Source organism: Tenrec ecaudatus, chromosome 7 (genome assembly GCF_050624435.1).
Source record: "Tenrec ecaudatus isolate mTenEca1 chromosome 7, mTenEca1.hap1, whole genome shotgun sequence".
In the NCBI taxonomy this organism is placed as follows: domain Eukaryota; kingdom Metazoa; phylum Chordata; class Mammalia; order Afrosoricida; family Tenrecidae; genus Tenrec; species Tenrec ecaudatus.
In genome coordinates this window covers 159,673,655-159,684,163 of record NC_134536.1, presented here as the reverse complement: position 1 = coordinate 159,684,163, position 10,509 = coordinate 159,673,655, and the positions used below count along the sequence as shown (strand labels likewise).

Below are 10,509 nucleotides of genomic sequence, written 5' to 3'. Positions count from 1 at the left end.
CTGCGCACAAGCAAGATTTGGAAAGCCAAGGCCTGCTACAAGCCAGTTTCAAGATCTGCTGCCACCCCCTGGAGACTTGAGCAGGATTTCCCCCAGAGACTGAGCGATGATTTCTGTGATAGGCGCTAGACCAACGGGAAGTGCTTCAGCCACCTCCCTGGTGGCTTCCTGCCCCTCTGTCCTTTGGAGCTGACCTCAGATTACCATCGGATTTCCCCACCTGAACTCCCCAGTGCCTTCTTCCTTAGCTCACACTTGCGGCCTAGGCCTGGCCTGCCGGCCTGCAGGACAGGTAGAAAAGGCGCCACTTCCTGCTGGACTTCTTTGGAGCCTAGAGGTCAAACTCAACCTACGGACCATAAAGAGAACTGAAGTCCTGATAGATGCAACACCTCGGTTGAACCTGGAAAACTCCATGCGGAATGCCGTGGAGTGAGTTTTAAAAGGACAGATAATGCGTGATCCCACTTCTGGGTATGATTTAGAAAAGGCAAATGTACAGAAAGCAAAATTTGTTAGTGCTTACCAAGGTCGGGGAGGGGAGCTGAAAGGAAGTGAGCCGCTGTTTGGCAAGCCACGCATTTCTGTTGATGGTGATGGAAAATTGGGAAATGATCGTCGGTGATGGCTACATCGCACAGTTCACGTAACCCATATAAATATTGCACGCCTGAAAACATGACAGTGAGGAATGTTTTGTTAAAAAACATTTTATAACAATTTTTGTGGGCCCAGCACACTTCCGCTGCACTACTCTGCTTATAACAATTTTTTTAATAAATCATTTTATTGGGGATCATACAACTCTTATCACAATCCATACATACATCAATTGAGTAAAGCATCCTTATACATTTGTTGCCCTCGTCATTCTCAAAATTCGCCTTCCACTTGGGTCCCTGGAATCAGCTCATTTTCCTTTTTTCTCTCCCCCTCCCTCACCGCTCCCCCCTGAACCCTTAATAGTTTATAAATTATTATTTTATCTTACCTTACACTGCCCAAAGTCTCCCCTCACCCACCTTCCCATTGCCCATCTTCCAGAGAGGAGGTTACATGTAGATCCCAGAGATCGGTTCCCCCTTTCTACACCCCCTTCCCTCCTGGTATCCCCACTCTCACCGTTGGTCCTGAGGGGTTCATCTGTCCTAGATTCCCTGTGTTTCCAGATCCCAACTGTACCGCTGTGTATCCTCTGGTCTAACCAGGTTTGCAAGGTAAAATTGGGATCATGATAATAGGGGGGAGGGAGCATTTAAGAACTAGAGGAAGGTTTTGAGTTTCATTGTTGCTACACTGAACCCTGAGTAACTCATCTCCTCCCCATGACCCCTCTGCAAGGGATGTCCAGTTGTCTACAGATGAACATTGGGTCCCCATCACGCACTCCCCTCATTCACAATGATATGCTTTCCCCCCACCTTTGTTGCTTGAAACCTGATCCTCTCAGCCCTTTATGATCACACATGTTGGTGTGCTGCTGCCATGTGGGCTTTGTTGCTTCTGAACTAGATGGCCTCTTGTTTACTTTCAAGTCTTTAAGTCCCCAGACGCTATATCTCTCAACAGCCAGGCGCCATCAGCCTTCTTCACCACACTTACTTATGCACACATTCGTCTTCAGCATTTATGTGGGGAAGGTGATCACACAATGATGGTTTTTGTTTTTTGGTGTCTGCTACCTGATCCCATCAACATCTCGTGTTCACTTGGGATTGTGTGCTTCTTCTCTATGGGCTTTGTTGCTTCTGAGCTAGATGGCCACTTGTTTGCCTTTAAGATCCTAGACATTATATATTTTTGATAGCCGGGCACCATCAGCTTTCTTCACCACGTTTGCTTATGCAGACATCTGTGCTTATAACAATTTTTTTCTTTTTTTTTAACAATTTATTAGGGGCTCATACAACTCTTATCACAGTCGATACATATACATACATCAATTGTATAAAGCACATCTGTACATTCTTTGCCCTAATCATTTTTTTCCTCTTTTCTTTTTTTACATTTTATTAGGGACTCATATAACTCTTATCACAATCCATACATATACATACATCAATTGTATAAAGCACATCCATACATTCCCTGCCCCAATCATTCTCAAAGCATTTGCTCTCCACTTAAGCCCTTTGCATCAGGTCCTCTTTTTTTTCCCCTCCCTCCCCCTCCCCCCTCCCTCATGTGCCCTTGGTAATTTATACATCGTTATTTTGTCATATCTTGCCCTATCCGGAGTCTCCCCTCCCCCCCTTCTCTGCTGTCCCTCTCCCAGGGAAGAGGTCACATGTGGATCCTTGTAATAAGTTCCCCCTTTCCAACCCACTCACCCTCCACTCTCCCAGCATCGCCTCTCACACCCTTGGTCCTGAAGGCATCATCCACCCTGGATTCCCTGTGCCTCCAGCCCTCATATGCACCAGTGTACAACCTCTGCCCTATCCAGTTCTGCAAGGTAGAATTTGGATCATGGTAGTTGTGGGGAGGAAGCATCCAGGATCTGGGGGAAAGCTGTGTTCTTCATCGGTACTACCTCGCACCCTCCCTAATTAACCCATCTCCTTTCCTAAACCCCTCTATGAGGGGATCTCCATTGGCCGACACTTGGGCCTTGGGTCTCCACTCTGCACTTCCCCCTTCATTTAATATGGTATGTATATATATATATATACATATACACATACATACACACACACATATATCTTTTTTTTTTGCATGATGCCTTATACCTGGTCCCTTGGCACCTCGTGATCGCACTGCTTATAACAATTTTTAAAGAGAGATTTTGTAGAGAGTTTTTTGAAGGATTAGCAAAACAAAGACTGCAGTCAATCACAAACATATCTAGGTTTGACAGAGAATGGTTCTACATATGAGTTTTCAAATGCTGCAAATATACTCACGCATGTAGTAAAGTGAAAGAGAATAGAAAGACAGCCAACAAGAGACAGAACCTTGACCAGATGATGGACACAGTGGCTGCAGCAATGGGCTCCAACTTCACCGTGACCGTGAGGACAGTGCTGGATCATTCTGTTGTGCGGGGGTTGCTAAGAGTCAGAGCTCACTCTGTGGGACTGAACAATAGCAACAAAAGTAGACCATACAGGGAGTCAAGTTATAAAAATGTCTTAGTCATAGCCAAACACCTTGAAGGTATGAGTCTCTGGGTCTGGGGTGGAGGGGGTGTGGGGAGTGGGGGCTCAGGACCACAGCACAGGGAAATGGAGGTCATCAAGTTAAATTGCCCTCATGGAGTTCACAGAGAAAATTCTCCACGGTACTTCTTAATTTGTCTGAGTCGTGACTTGGGTCTTAAAATCTCATGAGCTGCCCATCCAAAGGGAAACTATGGGTCTCTCCCCACCAGGAGCAAAGAAAAGGGACACTTTTTCAAATGCATGGAAACAGATCAAAGGACTAATGGACCACATGAACCTCAACCTCCATGAGTCTGAGACCAGAAGGGAGAGATGGTGCCCAGGTACCACTACCAACTGCTCTGAAAGGGATCCCATTAGAAGGTCCTCGGTTTTAAAAACCTCAACAATATCCTCCGATCCATTTCTGACTTGTGGCAACCTCATAGACAGAATTTCCCCTGTGGATTTCTGAGACTATAACTGTCTATAAGAGTAGAAAGTCCATCTTGCTCCCAAGGAGCGTCTTGTGGTTTCAAACAGAGATGGTCCTGGATAGAGGGGGAGAGAACTGTGGAACAAAACTCAACGTCATAAAAAAGAATAGACTCATCGTGAATGAGGGGAGTGCGTGATGGGGACCCAATGCCCATCTGTAGACAACTGGACATCCCTTGCAGAGGGGTCGTGGGGAGGAGATGAATTACTCAGGGTTCAGTGTAGCAACAATGAAACTCAAAACCTTCCTCTAGTTCTTAAATGCTTCCTTGCCCCCCCCCCAATTATCATGACCCCAATTCTACCTTGCAAACCTGGTTAGACCAGAGGATGCACAGCGGTACAGTTGGGATCTGGAAACACAGGGAATCTAGGACAGATGAACCCCTCAGGACCAATGGTGAGAGTGGCGATACCGGGAGGGAAGGGGCTGTAGAAAGGGGGAACTGATCTCTGGGATCTACCTATAACCTCCTCTCGGGGGGATGGGCAACAGGAAAGCAAGTGAAGGGAGACACCGGGCAGTGTAAGATAAGATAAAATAATAATTTATAAATTATTAAGGGTTCACAAGGGAGGGGGGAGCGGGGTGGGAGGGGGAGGGAAAAAATGAAAATGAGCTGATTTCAGGAACCCAAGTGGAAGGCAAATTTTGAGAATGATGAGGGCAATGAATGTATAAGGCTGTTTTACTCAATTGATGTATGTATGGATTGTGATAAGAGTTGTATGAGCCCCAATAAAATGATTTTTTAAAATTAAACAATAAAAAAAGAGTAGACTTACTGTTCTGATAAGGAGTGGTGAAAGCCCTGGGACGATGGCATTAGTCATTTCTTAAGGCATGGAACTGAGCTCACCCCCTTGGCTCAATTTTCAACCAAGTATCAAGTGAGTCTATCCGAGGAACAGTAACACGAGGGAGGTGTGCACTCCTTAAGATGGTCAAATAGTTGAATCCAAAGGGGCAGCATTGGACCTGAGGGTGCAGAGCCATCCGTGCCTCTGGGAACACCTAACTGTTCTCAAAGAATGTTCTACCTCTTACGTTGGTAAGTAGCAATGAGGGGCTTCAAAGCTATGAGCAGTCATCTCAGGTGCAAACATTGGTGCAACACCCTGAGTGATGAAAAGTCAAAAGACATGGGGACAATTCCGTCGTTTAATGGACTCGTGGGCAATGCAGTCTTCAGTCTACCCAATGTTGAGACCAGACATAGATGGTGCCTGGCTACCCCTTCCGACTGGTCTGATAGAGATCCCATTAGAGGGTCCTAGACAGAGTGGGAGAAGAATGTGGAACCAAACCCCAACTCATAAAGGAAAATAGGCTTAGTGGTCAGACAGGCAATCGTGGGACCCCCAAGGCTACGGCCCCTAGTCACCCTTCAGTCTGGAACTGAACTTACCACAAGCTGGAATAATCAACCATTTAAGATCAAAATGGCAGCATGTGCCCAAGGTCCAGGTGCAGAGGGTGAGCAGGAAACACAGTAGGAGGTGGGAAAGGTGGGTACAGAGAGGGGACGGCAATGGATGGAATGGAGATGTTGTGTGTGAACTGGTGAAGGTAAAACTTATGGTCTGCTCTGGACAGCCTCACCTAACTCAGAAGAAAAGGTTTAAAATACATAAATGAAGGACAGCATTTGCCCAAGAACAAAGTTTAGAAGGCAGGAAAGGTCCAGAAAGGGTTAGACTCTTGTCTTTTTTCTTTAGCTTTCTCGAATCACCAAGCGGAAGGGCAATCTCTCACCTTCTTGACAGTATCGAACCGTACTCCACGCTGTTTGAATGCGCAACTGATTTGGTCCATTTAAAAAGAATTTTTTTTTTTAAGGATGGGAAAGTCGAGGGTATTTTTCGACTCAAAAATAGAAAAAGTTATTTCGTTCGTTCTTTCTGCGCCTTCCTCTCCTACAAGGGTGTTGTGTGTTCTAGGAGACGGCAACACAGAAACGAAAGGCGGAGATGAAAAAGCAAGGCGTTAAAAGACCTCCAGCAGCAGATCACGGTCGTGGAGACTTTGAGGACGTTGCGGAGAACAAATGTAGCAGCGCCTAATCTCCTCGGCCACCTGTTAAAGAAGATGAGCTTTTCGATCACACAGTGGTTTGTCTTGATACTTATCCCTGTGGTCTCCATTGTAAAATATCAAGAGATCACCTCCATGCTTCTTCCCTTACTGTGGGGAGTTGTGCTTTTCTTTGGGCTGGTGGAAGAGCATCTTTCGGGGTTTCGAAGAGAAGAGTTTGTTTTGAGATGAAGGTTCCAGAAAAGATCCCAGGTGGGCATTTATAGACGAAAGATATTGACATTCATGGAGTTCGAATCGGCTGGTCCCTTACCACAAGTGGAAGAATGTTCCTTGGTGAAGAAGAGTTTCCTGATCGGGACTCTCCAAAAGGAATAAAAACATGCAACTGTGAGACGGAAGACGGTGTAGAGAAGGTTGATGAAAATGACGTGATAACATGCTTTGCTAACTTTGAAAGCCATGAAGTGGAACTCTCCTACGCTAAGAATGGACAAGATCTTGGTGTTGCCTTCAACATCAGGAAGGAAGTTCTTGCCGGACGGCCGCTCTTCCCACCTGTTCTGCCACAACTGTGCAGTTGAATTTAATTTTGGTCAGAAGGAGATGCCATATTTCCCAACACCTGGCGATCATACTTTTATCCAGAATGTTCCATTAGAGGATCATGTCAGAGGACCAAAAGGCCCTGAAGAAAAGAAGGCTTGTGAAGTTGTGACGATGATTGGCTCGCCAGGGAGCAGGGAAACTACCTGGGTTACTAAACATGCTGCAGAAAGTCCTGGTAAACACAACATTCTTGGGGCAAATACCATTGTGGATAAAATGAAGGTGGCAATTTTTTGTTTTTTAAATCATTTTATTGGGGCTCGTACAATTCTTATCCCAATCCATACATCCATCCATTGTGTCAAGAACATATGTACATTTGTTTCCATCATCATTCTCAAAACATTTGCCTTGTACTTGAGCCCTTAATATCTGCTGCTCATTTCCCCCCTCCCTCCCCACTCCCCCCTACCTCATGAACCCTTCATCATTCATAAATAATTATTATTTTGTCATAGGTTACACTGTCTGATGTCTCCTCCCACCCTCTTCTCTTCTGTCAATCCCCCAGGGAGGAGATGATACGTAGATTCTTGTAATCAGTTCCCCCTTTCTACCCCACATTCCCTCCACCCTCCAGGCAGCGCCACTCTCACCACTGGTCCTGGAGGAGTCATCTCTTCTGGATTCCCTGTGTTTCCAGTTGCTATCTGTACCAGTGTACATCCTCTGGTCTAGCCAGACTTATAAGGTAGAATTGGGATCATGATAGTGGGGGGAGGAAGCATTTAAGAACTAGAGGAAAGTTACATGTTTCACCGTTGCTACCCTGCACCCTGAGGTGGCAGGTCTTAAGAAGCAAGTGGCAGATGCTGGGAAACTGAACGCACTGTTGCAGCGAGCCCCACGGTGTCTTGGAAAGTTTATTGAGCTTGCTGCCCGCCAGAAGGGAAATTTCATTTTGAATCAGACGATGGAGTCTGCCGCTGCCCAGCAGAGAGAAATGTGCCTGTGTGCAGGCTTCCAACAAAAAGCTGTAGCTGTTTGCCCAAAAGATGAAGCCGTTCAGCAGATAGCACAGTAGAAAGCAGAAGCGGTAGGAAAAGGCCTTTCAGAACACGCTGTTCTCAACGTGAAAGGAAGTCTAGCTGAGGGCTTTGATGGAATTAGCAGATGTTGAACTTCAGAAAGGGGAGCCCAAAAGCTTTCGGAGCAAAAGAAGGGAGAGAGCAAAAAGGCTCTTCCACCAGAAAAGAAACAAAACACTGGCTCCAAGAAGAGCAATAAAACAAGAAGGGCAAAAACCGGGTTTAATAGAGGTGGTGGCCATGGAAGACGTAGAGGATTCAACATGCGCGGTGGAAACTTCAGAGGGGGAGGTCCTGGGGATCGTGGTGGATGGACTAGAAGGGATAATGTGCCACAGAGAGGTGGCGGAGGTGGTGGAAGTGGTGGAATCGGCTACCCATGCCCCAGGGGCCCTGTTTTTCCAAGCCAGGGTGGATATTCAGAGGGAACTGCAGCAGAGGTGGAATGCCCAACAGCGGGAACTATAACCAGAATTTCGGAGAACCAGGAAATAATCGTGGCTATAAAAATCAATCGCAGAACCAGGGGTGTGAGTGGCGATACTGGGAAGGTAGAGGGAGAGGGGGTTGGAAAGGGGGAACCGATGACAAGGATCTACATGTGACCTCCTCCCTGGGGGATGGGCAACAGAAAAGGGGGTGAAGGGGGACATCAGACAGGGCAAGATATGACAAAATAATAATTTATAAATTATCAAGGGCTCATGAGGGAGGGGGAAGCGGGGAGGGAGGGGGAAAAAGAGGACCTGATGCAAAGGGCTTAAGTAGAGAGCAAATGCTTTGAAAATGATGAAGGCAAAGAATGTACGGATATGCTTTATACAATTGATGTATGTATGGATTGTGATAAGAGTTGTATGAGCCCCTAATAAAATGGTTAAAAAAAGAAACTCATGAAACGATATGACCGAGCCTTGAAACTGGAAAGGCAACCGGGGGGTGGGGAGTGTCAGGTTATAGAAAGTTTTAAAAGTCATGCTAATGAGTCCAAACTTTATTCTGTAGACCTGCGAGCTATAGTCTTTGTAGCTTCTACCTTTGTTGCACGTGATGTAAGATGTTAAGACCTTGCATATATTTAAGCTGACAAATGCAATTTGTACTATAAATAAGTCTATTTCTTATAGGAAATAGAAATGGAAAGAGTAATAGTAAATATTTAATGAACTCAAATAAGATGAAAGCTAACTGAAAAAAAAAATCAATCGCAGGGCTACACCCAGTGGCAGCAGGCTCAATTCTGGGGTCAGAAGCCATGGAGTCAGCATTATCACCAAGGATACTATTGGACACCCAAATAAAACGAGCTGATAGATATTTCTCAAAAAAAAAAAAAAAAAACCAACTGTAAACCTTCACCCAATTCACAATAAAAAGTTAAATTAAAAACAACAATAGCAATCCAGTTTATGATGGTGCTTTCTCTCTCAGCCACATGATTTCATGTCAACTTGATAAACAAGTGCAGGGGCGGAGTCTGGCCTGTCAATCAGATCACGGCCTGATGATGCCTCCTTGTGGGTGTGGCCTTCTCCAAATCCTCATAAGGATTCTGGGAACTTCCTCTCTCTCTCCCTGGAGGTGGGCCACACACTCTCTCTGCTTCACTTTCCTGCTCTTAAGACACTTGGAGAGCAGGAGGAGCCATGTGAAGACCCACGCCAGCATTGAGATGCTTACACTGCCCATTGGATCCACAAGACTTTTCACCCACCAGCCTGTGATGTTCCTGCATTTGGCATCATTGCATGTGCTGTGTGAGCCTGGGGAGGAATTTATAGACTAGTATCAGACATATGGACTAATATCGGACTTAGGACCGCACAGGGTTGTTTTCTCAATGTACAGCTGATGTGTGATATAAAGCTCTCTTACACATATGAGTGTCTCTGAATTTGCTTTTCTAATCAACCCAGATGAACACGGCCACTCAACCCCCAAGACCAGGCCCAAGCACAAGAGAGGAGCTGTGCCCCCAGCTGATACCCAGCACCCATTGACAGACACATATGTGGAGATATATCTGAGATGGTTTCCTAGCTTTCCACCACAAATGTCTATCTTTGTTATTTCCTCACATATCCTTCTTTTCCAGTGGAGGCCCCAGCCACCATCACGGAGCAAAGAAACCATTCCCATAACTCTGCCTGTCAGGGAAACCAGCCCCTAACACATCATTGCAGGTCCAGTAGTCGCAATTGTACAGCGATAATAAGTAAAGATCGTAGTAGAGTTATAGAGAGCATGAGAGATAGAAGAGAAATATTGAAATAAATGGAGTCAGACAGGATTCATGGGAGCATGCTCACCTCAGCCCCGCTTGACGGTCCACATGGAGGGAGGGTGCAGGATATTTAATGCTAGCCCAGGCTTTTTATATTCTCTGGGGACATGCAAGCCCCCTAATTACAGGTGAGGACCCATGTCACAGGAAGGGGTTGTGCTACAGGTAATACAGTAATGGGAGGGGGTGGTCTAGGGACATATACACAGTAGGAAGAGGAGGGATTGGGGGTATACACGTGATGAGATGGGTAGATCCTAGGTACAGGATGGCAGCCTAACCTTGGATGCCACAGATCAGGTTTGGCCTGTTTCCTGGCTCAACTGATAGAGACCATTATCAGTGGGGTGTGAACTCCACCTACAGGAACCAAGCTAATGGTCGCAGGCCCCCACCCCTGTGGTGTGGGGAGACAGCAGTCTGGCAGGGACTGCCTTCAGGGAAGATGCCTGTGAGCATCTGACCTCCCCCTAAAAGTCCCCCTTTTGTTTTATATATAAAATTCAAAAGCCACATGGGCAACATGGTTATTTTCTATACATTAAAAGCTGTCAAGGCAAAACTTCATGATCCAATTAATATAGCCAAAAATTCAGGCTTACCACAAACATTTTGAATCCAGGCGCTGGGCCATCTGCTATTGGAGGAAGGTATGAGAGGGGCTGGATGCCACGGCTGGAAGAAAATAGAGCCAAATAGGAATGTCTGCTTCCATAGGGAGAATGAATCAACCATGTGCTCACTCTGCAGCACAGCTTTAAGGGAGAGACTGTGGAAAACTTAGACAACCGCAGGAACTTGTACCTGGACTATATCCCCAACTACCAGAGTGGCGGTCTTCCAGCCGTGGAATTCTAGTCTTCCAGATTCCCTCCATTCAAGTCAGGGAATAAGTCCCAGTTTTATTTCCGTACA

General features: G+C 46.0%; 1 pseudogene; it reads left to right on the top strand.

Moving 5' to 3' along the window:
* Positions 1-3,252: 3,252 nt before the first annotated feature.
* On the top strand, positions 3,253-8,611 carry LOC142452571 (heterogeneous nuclear ribonucleoprotein U-like; annotated as a pseudogene).
* Positions 8,612-10,509: the final 1,898 nt, after the last annotated feature.